At 43.5% G+C, this 11,334-nt stretch overlaps 2 long non-coding RNA genes across 2 annotated transcripts; one reads left to right on the forward strand and one right to left on the reverse strand.

Annotated features, from left to right (window-relative positions):
* Positions 1-4,347: 4,347 nt before the first annotated feature.
* LOC137164478 (uncharacterized) lies at positions 4,348-7,944 on the forward strand. Its single transcript, XR_010923048.1, has 3 exons — positions 4,348-4,544; positions 5,938-6,057; positions 7,622-7,944. It is a non-coding gene; the product is annotated as an uncharacterized lncRNA (long non-coding RNA).
* LOC137164479 (uncharacterized) lies at positions 6,789-10,911 on the reverse strand. The gene is made up of 2 exons (XR_010923049.1): positions 10,819-10,911; positions 6,789-6,933 (listed from the first exon to the last, which is right to left on the reverse strand). It is a non-coding gene; the product is annotated as an uncharacterized lncRNA (long non-coding RNA).
* Between the last annotated feature and the right edge of the window lie 423 nt (positions 10,912-11,334).

The following is an 11,334-nucleotide window of genomic DNA, read 5'->3' on the forward strand; positions in this document are numbered from 1 at the left end:
GTGTGAGGTGCTCAAAGCATTTTGCGAATGATGATTGATTGTGTCCCAACTCCCTGTCGGGTTCTGTAAGAACCTGATCCAGAGCCCATTGAAGACATGGAAAGACTCCCCCTAATAATAATAATTAATAATAACATGTATTACCATGGCACCTAGGAACCCTTTCTCAAGGGGCTTACAATCTAATAAACTTTGAATTTGATGGGCTTTGGATCAGGGCCTAAATGAGCATCATTATTCTCATGTTTCAGATGGGGACACTGAAAGTTAGGTGACTTACCCAAGGTCTTAAATCCCCAGATCCTGCAGTGAATCCTATGCAGACACAGGTGTCATTGCCAGCTCAAGGCTCTAGTGAGTCATTGGCAAAACTGTAAGCAGACCCAAGGCTCCCAATCCCTGGTCTCCTTATTACCACTGGACCACACTTCCTCTCTGAACTCAAATTAATGAATAAGCTACATGTGTCAGGGACTTGATGAAGTGACTGATTCTTCTCCCTTTGTAGTCAGTGGGAGTTTGGCTGGTGACTTCGTGGTATCTATGTAAATGCTGGTATTCCAATGGTAAAACATGTTAAAGGACTCAGTTTGTAGATGTCTCTGGGCTTCTCCCCAGTGGTCTACAGCCTGTCTTCACCACAGCTGTTCTAGAGATCACACAGGCAGGGTAATTATGCAGATTTCTTTTTTGTTTTCTCATCTTAAACCATCCAAGAATTGATCACTTTAACAAAGTGGTTGCCATGTAGGGGACAGAAATGGAGCAACATTTCATGATGATTGGGGACACCTCATTAAGTCAATGACAGCCTTTGGCTGGACTCCCTACAAGGGGTAATTAATTTGTACTGACAACAGTATTGTTTTGCCACTTACCAGTCACAGTGGCATCAACAACAAGATCAGAGAAATAAACGAGGAAGGAAGAGGAGGGAAAAGAGCTCAGACACCACAAGTTTAGGAATTAAGAGATATCCACAGAGGTGTTTTTTTAATTTAATTAAGGGCTGCTGATGGCAATTATTTATCTTAGGTAACAGATGACTGAGCAAAGAATTATGAAGCATTACTTAATAAAACTGGAGAAAGACCACACATGCGTTCCATGCAGTGTGAAGACAGAGCTCAGTGGAGAAACCAGAGACCAATAATCTCTCTCTCCTTTTCTATATGCACCACACCTGAGGACTTTGGTGAGTGTTTTTCTCCACTGTATAGAAGTTCTGGAAAGCTATTCATGATGAGTACTGTTGTTGACTTCATCAGGATCTGAGGGTGCTTAGCACCTTGTTGGAAAGGGCCGTATCTTCAGAAAGTTTGGTTTGCAGTGACTGTCAGTGAAAAATAGAAGTTGGGACCGACAAACACTAGGTATTGCACTAGATAGACCATTGTTCTGATCTGGTATGACAATTCCTGTGTTCCTTAAATATTTCATTTGAGTTCACTTAAAATGTATGTGTTACAGGTATTGGTAAGTGCCCATTGTCATACAGTCTGGGTGCCATTTATGTAATATTGGGGTTTGTTGCAAAATAAAGGGGAATCTTTGAAAAACTTAGCTGTTTCATTTGTAAGTACAGGTGCCAAGTGGAGGCAAACTCCAAAAATGTTGTGATCCATATTTCCAGGATATGGATCCAGGCTAATACTTTGACTGGACGCAGAGGACAGAACTTTCACCAACACTTATTATTTTGTTTATATTGCACTAATGCCTAGGAGCCTCAGTCATGGACAAAGGTCCCATTGTACTAGGTGCTGTGCAAACTCAGAACCGAGGACGGTCATCATCCCCAAAGAGCATATAATATAAGTAACACAGAAGTCTTGTTTACACATAAAACTTGCACCAATTTACCTAATTGGATAAGTTGGTGCTCAAATTGTGTGTAGACCAGCCCATTGACACATACACATGTCTATACAGTTCACAGTAAATTTTGCACCATAAACAATTAGATGACATACTGCAATATAGTATCTTTCAAACAGAAACCATATAGCTATTGTTCTTTTAATGGAAGTATAAAATTGGTTAAAAATTGCTATTTTTAATGGGAAATTTTTAAAAAATTGCTTTTTGATGAAAATCAAAACCTGAAAATAGTTACCAAACTCTAAAAACTTTGTTTTCCATTCTTTTGTCAAAAAATGGAAATTTTGACCAACTTTAGTTTTCCTAGAAAAAAATGCTTAGATCCGAACATTTAATCCAGTTCTATGTATGCTAAGTGCAAACTGTGGGCCAGACCCTCCACTGGTGTATAGTGGTGTGCCTTCTTTGGTTTCAGTGGAGCCTTACTGATAGACAAACCAGATCCTCAGCTGGTGTAAATCTGTAATAATAAATACTTACCTTTATGGTTGGGGTCTGAGTCTGCATATCCACACTGATGAAGTAAAAGAGAAGAAAGAGGATGATATTTGGAGGGCATGAAAGAAGGAAGAGCAAGGACTGTATCCAGATGTGATTATAATTAGAGCTGGGTGAAAAAGCTTTGTTTGTAAGTAAGCTTGAAATTAAAAAAAAAAAAAAGGGTTTTGGTCGGAATGAAAATCAAAATTTTCAGTGCATTGAAAATTCAAAAGAAGAGTTCCAGGTCAAATTAAGTATTTTGTTTCAACAATATTCAAGTGTTTTGATTTTGAGCTTTTAAAAATTTTTATTTTTAAAAAAATTAAAGAAAATTTTCAAATCCATTTCAAACTGAAAAATAAAAATAATTCATTTAGACAATGTCAAACTGGCTGTTTTGAAGCTTTTGTAATTTTTTTCTTTTAGGTTTTTGTTTTCAAAATTAAAAATTTGGCTAATTGACACACACCCACAAATCATTTCAGGGACATCAAATCTATCTTTTTTCACCCACTCCAATTATAATGTATATCATGGGCTAGATTTTGATCTCTGGTGCACCAGAGTAAATCTGGAATACCTCCATTATCCTTGGCTACTTCACATTTACACCAGTTTAAGGAGAAATCAGGACCCGGTCTCAGAAGTGTCACTTGAAACTATGCAAATTTTTAACCCTGTTTTCATCATGTCTGTGATATGTTTAAAATCTATTTTTGTACATAATCCTAAAGAGGGAAAATATTACTCCCCTCTTTTGTGACATTTCTGAGTCTTTTTATTCTCCAGATTCTTCTTAGTGTTTCTGTGTTTCCTTTTTATGTTCATTTCTCCAGACTTGCTCAAGGTCTTGCTGATGTCAGCATCTGCATGAGCAACCCCGTTGTGTTTTTTGTAACTCAGCTATGAAAAAGGCATGGAAAGCTCTCACTCTAAAAGCATAATTTGACTCACAGTTGGATTGCTTCTGAGATGACAATAGCTATCTCTATCACCGCTGGGGGTGCGTGTATGTGTGCGCGCGCGCGCGCTCATATAGGGCTTGATTTTATCAGATGTACTGAGCCCCCACCTTGACTTCAACTGGCATTGTGGATTTGTAGTTTTTTTTGGAAACCAGGCCCATATTGTATGTGGCAGAGTTGGGCTAACTGTGTTCAGTCTTTATTTATTGTAAATCTTTCACTCACCAATGAAATGCAGCAAGCTCTGTGATGGCGCTAGCAACAGTACCAAAGTGCACAGGGGCAGAAGATGATTACTACAACTAAAGCTTGTAAGGGAATTTAGGAAGAGGTGTGTGTGTGTGTGAACCATTGAACCAAACTCTAAACCCTGTATATGATGGAAACCACTTCAAGCCAGGGGGTGCAGCAGCACCCCTATTTCCAGCACCCATGGATCCTGCATACCCTGGGTGTGGAGTTCTATATATACAAGTGTAAGGTAAAAAGAGCTGAGCAGGATGGGGATTGCATGGGACCCCACTCCTGTATTAACAAGAGGGCTGCTATTCTGTTATTCCTGCTACTAGGCAAGCAATGAGGAAAGTAAAGAGGGAAACAGGTAATTCAGCTTTATGGGCACAATAGGAATTGCTCTAAAGCCCGTGTTGCCTGAGATTGGCCCATCCTGTATGCACGTCCTATCCTTTTTTGTGTGTAAAGGAGTGGTTGGCTACACTAGCGTTTATCCTTTTGTGTGCCCACATGGTGCCCTCCACACCCCCTGTTGTGGTACTGTGTACTATCCCAGGGCTGTCAGGATCAAGATCTTCCTGGGAAGTGGCCTTACACATCCAAGGGGGATCACGGGGAATTTCTTTCTCATGCTCTTAGCAGCCCTCCTCATTGCTGGGATGTTCCCAACTGTGAGGAGGGCATTCTCTAAGCTACCTTTCACAAGGAATAAACCGATGTCACATAAACAGCAAGGAGGGATTGGCCCTCGCTGTGACTCTAATCCTATCTAATTCACACCAGATGGCTCCAAAACATCCACCGGTGGGAAGAAGCCAACATCCTCCTCTACCAGCAGAGCACACCCTCACTTGCCTGTCTGTCCTCTGAGTGTCAAAGTCCCAGGAGTGGCCACAGACTAAGCCAAGCTGCTCCAATTTACAGGCACCCGCAGTCCCTTCTCAACTGGTGTCTCATCGCATTACTTGTAATCTCCTTGGGGAGGTTAGTTAACCTTAAACCTTTTTCTGTCCTGTAAAATCCTGTCCCCAGAAGGCAAGATGCTGTCCAGTTAATGTCTTAGAACATAGGAAGACAGGGAATGCCACACTGGTGCAGAACAAAGATTCAATCTATTATACAAGGCCAAGCGGTGAGGTCTAACAGGCAGTGGAAAATGATGGGAACAACATAGATAGAGTCATTTAACATTGGATTGGACAGAGCGCTGGAGAATATACGGGGGCGGCCAAACTTTCTGAGCCGCACATGACAATCTTCAGAAGTTCGAGAGCTGGAGTGTGCCTGCTGGAGCTTGGGGCTTCAGCCCTGTGTTGGGGTAGTTGGTCTAGGGGCTTCAGCCCAATGGGGCACACTCCTGCTGAAGCCCTGAGTCCCAGCAGGCATGCCCCTGGGGCAGAAGCCCTTAACCCTCCCCTGCCCCGCTGGGCAGAAGCCCCTAGCCCCACCATCCTGCCATAGGGCAGAAACCCTGAGCTCCCCTCCCTGGTAGGTGCAGAATGGGGGGACATGGAGGCCTTCACAAGCTGCACTTTAACTGTAAAAGAGATGCATGCAGCTTGTGAGCCGCAGTTTAGCCACCCCTGGAATATACTGTGGAGTACCACCCTGCAATGCTGTAGAGATGGACTATGTGATCTAGCAGATCTTTTAAATTTCCCATTTCAAAGATTAAATAGATTCATAAATTCCAAGGCTAGAAGGGACCATTGTGATCATCTAGTATGACTGTATAAGAGGTCATAGCCCTTCTCCCAAAATAATTCCTAGAGCAGATCCTTTAGAAAAACATCCAATCAAAATTGTCGGTGATGGAGAATCCACCACGACCCTTGATACATTTTTCCAATAGTTAATTTATGCCTTATTTCCAATCTGAATTTGTCTAGCTTCAATTCCAACTGTAGGCCTGGGACTTAACTCGCCCCCATATTAAGCTAGCCATGATCAGCTGTGGGTGAAACTCAGGGATTTCACCACTGACATTAAGAAAAATGCTCTGCTCCTGTTAGGGGTATTCCTGAGGTGCAGCTTTAACAAAAGTTCTAACACCAAAGGTTGTAAAATAGACACACCCAGGTGCTGGGAAGTTTAGGGAGGATGCAGAAATACCCAGCAAACTGTAAATTAGGTAAAATAAGCTCTAACCAGAAAATTTATGTTGACTATCTGCACAAATAAAGAAGGTCATGAATAAGTTACAATTTGGGTATAAGAGATAAAATGTTTAAAAAAAAGACTTGAGCAGGTGGAAAAAAAACATAGGTGACTGTGCATGATTGGTTAAATTTTGTTACCTAGGGGTATTAGATACTAAGATAGGTTTAGTAAATTTAAAGGAGGTAGCTAGTTTTACATATATGAAAATGCTCTTTAGGAACCAATGCTGGACTGCAGTTCAACATCAAGCTGCCAGAACTCTGAGTCCTCTGCTCGACCATGAAGTGCAAAGACAACACCGGGAACCAGAGCTGAGTGGATCCTGACTGGTCATCAGGTGAAGTTTCTCTGAATATTGGCAATGGTGAACATAACAGCTTTCCTTGGCATATGTTTGCTGTGTGTGTTGCTGATAAATAGATGTTTAAAGCACAACTGTGTAAGGCTCTTTCACTGGGAAGAGATCCTGAAGACCCATAAAGCCCCAAGCCCTGTGGGTGGGGCAGGTACTTAAATTGACCAGGTTTTCCCCTGCACCTCATGGGTAAGGGAAGCTGCCTTATGCCCTGAGTTCTCGGCAGGGATAGGGTGGAGGTATCTAAACTAGCCAGGTTACGCCTTGAGCCCACGGTAAGATATAGATGAGGTGCCCTAAATTTTTGCAGGTAACACAACCATAGGACCATGTTATGCCTTTCTCTGATAGATGATTCTATGGCCTTTCTCCAATCCTGCCAGATGCTATACAACACTGCAGGCCAGCAGGATATCTCTGACTCTACTCTGAAAGGCTGGGATGGGATGTGATTTCTTCCTGTACCTGTACCTCAAAGTAGCAGTCTTGACCCCAACATATTCACCATTGTGATATGCTTATGATAGTTTTCAACAAAATATGCCTTGTGATGTATCCTTTGGGAAGCCAAGAGCTGTTGAACATTAATATCCTGTTGAATTGTATGTTACCATTGTATCTGAAGTATGAAGCATTGTCATGTGTGTTACTGAAATAGGTTGTGAGGTTGGGAGATCCCTACAGCCAGCCTTTCAGTAGCAACAAAAGACCTAATGAGACAGATTTATAGCAGGACCAGCCAGACATGTGTTGATGGCCCATCAAGAAGAATCCACTCTCCCAGAGACTCCTCAGAGAGTGCACATACACAGTGAAGGCTGCATAACACCCACATCACAGCAAGGGTCTTTCTAGCACCTGGAAAGAAAGTATAAGTGAGGGTCGATGATATCACTCTAGAATCATAGAAGATTAGAGTTGGAAGGGGCCTCAGGAGGTCATCTAGCCAAACCCCCTGCTCAAAGCAGGACCATCCCTAATGAAATCATCCCAGCCAGGGCTTGGACAAGCCACATCTTAAAAACCTCTAAGGATGGAGATACCACCACCTCCCTAGGTAACCCATTCCAGTGCTTCACCACCCTCCTAGTGAAAAAGATTTTCCTAATGTCCAACCTAGACCTCCCCTACTGGAACTTGAGACCATTGCCCCTTGTTCTGTCATCTGCCACCACTGAGAACAGCCTAGCGCCATCCTCCCTGGAACCCCCCTTCAGGTAGTTGAAGGCTGCTATCAAATCCCCCCTCACTCTTCTCTTCTGCAGGCTAAACAAGCCCAGTTCCCTCAGCCTCTCCTCATAAGTCCTGTGCTCCAGCTCCCTAGTCATTTTTGTTGCCCGCTGCTGGACTCTCTCTAATTTGTCCACATCCTTCCTGTAGTGGGAGGCCCGCAGTACTCCAGATATGGCTTCACCACTGCCGGATAGAGAGAAATAATCACTTCCCTCGATCTGCTGGCAATGCTCCTATTAATGTAGCCCAATATGCCATTAGCTTTCTTGGCAATAAGGTCACACTGTTGACTCATGTCCATTGTAACCCCCAGATCCTTTTCTGCAGAACTGCTGCTTAGCCAGAATATCATGACTCCAGGAGCTGCAGCATTAAGACAGACACCAGCTATAGCAAGACTTGCAGTACCATCACTGGAATTAGCAACTTTGTGAAGCAGGAAGACTTACAGTCCTTCAAATGTTTATGCTAGCAAGAATAGCTGTGCATGCTATCATTTTTTCCATAAATGTTTAATGCGTTCACTGAACTAGTCTCAGCTGGCAATTGGCTCTGATATTCTAGTCTGTTCTATTCTGTTTAGCTACTTACATTGCACTGATCACTCTGTAGAGCTAAAATAAACCAAAAAGTACAAGGTGACTTACATCAGTAGTAAGTAAAGCGTCCTCCCCGTTCTTCTATGTGGGGCTGCATGAGGTTTTTGATAATTTAACCTGTGTGTGCGTTCTAGAGATGCTAATAGATTGAGTTGCTTTGTTGAAAATCATGTTGGAAGAAATGGGACCTGGATTTGGATCTGAAGGTGGCACGGTTGGTGGTCACCCTTAGATCCTGGAAATCAACTGCACAGAGTGAGGCCAGCCCCCAAGAAAGCCCTGTGTACTGTGCTTGAGCTTCACCTTTGAGATACAGTTCCTGAGAAGCAGAGCTGTTGAGGGCAGGCAAAGATCAGGAGGGCAAGGCAGTCCTTTAGGGATCCTGGCCCCCAAACATTGAGGGCCTGGAGAAAAGGACACCAAAGACTAGATTTACAGTGGTGTTTAAGTGCTTAAAGATGCACCTAAGTATCTAGTAAGGTTTTCAAAAGCACCTTAGCAGATTATGCAGGGAGGAATTTGAAGGTCAATGGAAGTTAGGCATCTACTTCACTTAAGTGCTTTTGAAAATCCCACTAGGTACCTATCTGCAGCTTTAGGAGCCTAAATATCTCTAAAAAACTGTCCCCACAACCACAAAATTGGCATGATCTTCAACAGAGAGCCAATGGTGTACAAAAGGGATTTGCCCCACACTACACAGGAAGCCCCACACTATTCAGGAAGCAAGCTGTTGCATTCTGAACCAGCTGCAGCTTGTTTAAGTCTGATGCTATAATGAAACCAAGATAAAGCACATTGTGGTGATCTGATCTGGCGGTAACAAAAGCTTGTGTAAGCAAGGCAAGGCCCTCACCAGACAGCATGGTGGCAGGTGGGAGGGAGTAGAAGATGGGTTTTGTGTGCAATTCTCTGTTGCGAGTCCAGGGTCAGGAGGAACCGAGGAGCACCCTTAACCAGCTGTCTGTCTTGACAGTTTGTAGATGTACATCTTAAACTGGTGGACACATTGACTCCCATGATATCTTTGCATGTATGGCCACAGAATCTTTTAATACATCTGCTGGGCACATGGGCTCTAGCAGTATCATGTTACAGAGCCTGGCTATGGACCTTGAGACCATCACTCAAGATAGTTGGAGAGGGATTCTCACCCTATCTGCTTGAGAGTGTCTCAAACCAGACACAGTGGCTGGCAAAGTGTATCTGCTCTCCTTTGCAACTAGTTCATCACCTTTCCCAGTGCCCAAGCACTGCTGCTGCCCTAGCCATTGTAATGTGACCCAGTAGGTAAGGGGCTAACAGGAGAGCAAATTGGAATTCCTCAAGACTAAGCAACATCCATATAGTTCTGCTCCAGGAACCAACTGTAAGAGCTCTTATGCACATGATTGAGCTGGACAATCCTATTTTGCTTCCCTCAATTTGGAGATTTAATACAGAAATCCCTCCTGCTTCAGTGGCATCCACTTAAAGGACTATATCTGCTAGTGGACTAGATGAGTTTAAGAGATTCCATTTCCCATGCAGCAGAGCAGGAGAGAGAGTGAAAAGCAGGGAAGCCCATTTAAAGGGAGTACTCGATAGAGGGATAAACTCAGCACTCAGTGATCAAATGCACCAAACATCTGGAGAATAGACATTCTGGTGTAATTTAATCATGGATATTGAATTTAATTTAGGGCCATGTTCTCTTCTCCTGTTCATAGCGTGAAGGAGAAAATCCATGTAAATTTAGTCTGAGAGACCATTATAGAGGGGAAGATGGCTACTGAGCAGTAGTCTGCATCAGCACAGAAGCTTGAACTCAATACAGCAATAGCAAATTGTTCTGTCAAGGAAACAGAGAGAGGCAAGAGATGGTAGGAGGGTCTGTAGGGAAAAGCTGCCCTTGGTGGCATGTTCCATTCTCAGGGCAATGGATCTGACGATGGAAATTGCATAAGAAGTTTCTGCCCCTTCCGCTTCAACAAAGCGGTAGCAACTTGCTGTTGGCTTCCCCTTGTGTCTTTAACCTGCTGTGGAGGGGACATTCTGATTCCTAGAGCTGTAACGATGGGCACATTAGAAATGCCACCAGCCAGAGCTGTGTTGTAATGGGGATGTGAGAGAATGTGGAGGGGCTGAGATCAAGGGGCGTTGTCTATTATACCCACAGATCAAATCCTTCCATAAGAACTACAGCCCAGATCCTCCAAGAAATTTAGACTCCTAGCTCTCATTTAAATCATCTCAGCAGGCCTGTCTTGCTCCTCTTCTCTCTTGCACTGGCCCTGTTTCTAGCAGAGGACCACGCAGTGGAGTGGAAATAACTAAGTCTTTTTAATGTCAGATGTCTGCCTTCAGTGAGAAGCAGCAGTTATGGGTGATAAAGATTTGGAGGTTAATGAGACCATTGAAATTCAACCAGCTGTGATATGGAAGACACATGGAAACTTTAATTATGCAAACAACATTAAAGAGAGAGATGAGATCAGCATATTTGAGCCTAAAACTACTATCAAAGAACTCCTTCATTCTTCTCCTACTTCTGTCACTGGCTCACTCCATGGTCCAGCCCATTTAACCATTTGTAAAAATGGGGATAACACTTAAGCTGTCTGATGAGGTTGCTCTGAACATGAATATTTATGTTGAATGTAACAGGGTTCTACCCACCACTCTTGTGCCTCCTGCTGGTTAGCCTGGGAAATCAGCTCTGCAGGTCCCAGCACCCCCACACGGTTGTGTGTCACCTACTATTACAGCTCCACCTCAGGCCCTACATCTCTTCAAAGCCCACAGCATCTGCTTCATGACACAGCCCTCTGGCCATGCCACAATCTGCGCTCGCCTCTCTTCCAAGGGATTCTGCAGTCCCAGTCTAGCCACTTCTTTCAGGGGCAGCTACAGTCCACTGTCTGTCACTTACCTCAGGGCTCTCAGCTGCTCCTTTTCCAGAGCTAGCCACTGCTGTATCCCAAGTACTAATCTTCCTTGGTCAGCAGGGCAACCAGCTTTTCCCTTCCTGAGAGTGTCTGACCCTTCTGCTTGCTGCTGGCTGCCTATATAGGGCCTCCTCAGCCGTGATTGGCTGCTTCTAGTGCAGCCTCCCAAGGGATTTATTAACCCTTTCCAGGCTAGTGTTGGGCAACTGCTCCACCACACTGAGGAAAAGCATTCTTGGCCCCTGGCTCCATCCCTATATTTATTTTTATTTATTTGGATTTCAATAATAAAAAGACATGACTGCAAAGGCTCTAGTGGTCTGGACATGTAATTGGCATTACAACATGATACCCTAGCAGCATTAAAAGGCTAACATTTAGACAGGAAATCAACTCAACTTAGCGAACTACCAAAAAGCTGCTTTCTACCACACCGGTATCATTCCAGGACCATGCCCTACACCTTCTCCAAAACCCTATCAAATAGATAGCTTGAATTT

The sequence above is a fragment of the Emydura macquarii genome, unplaced genomic scaffold (genome assembly GCF_026122565.2).
Source record: "Emydura macquarii macquarii isolate MOO-44397 ecotype Brisbane River unplaced genomic scaffold, CSIRO-AGI_Emac_v2 contig_2676, whole genome shotgun sequence".
Taxonomy (NCBI): Eukaryota; Metazoa; Chordata; order Testudines; family Chelidae; genus Emydura; species Emydura macquarii.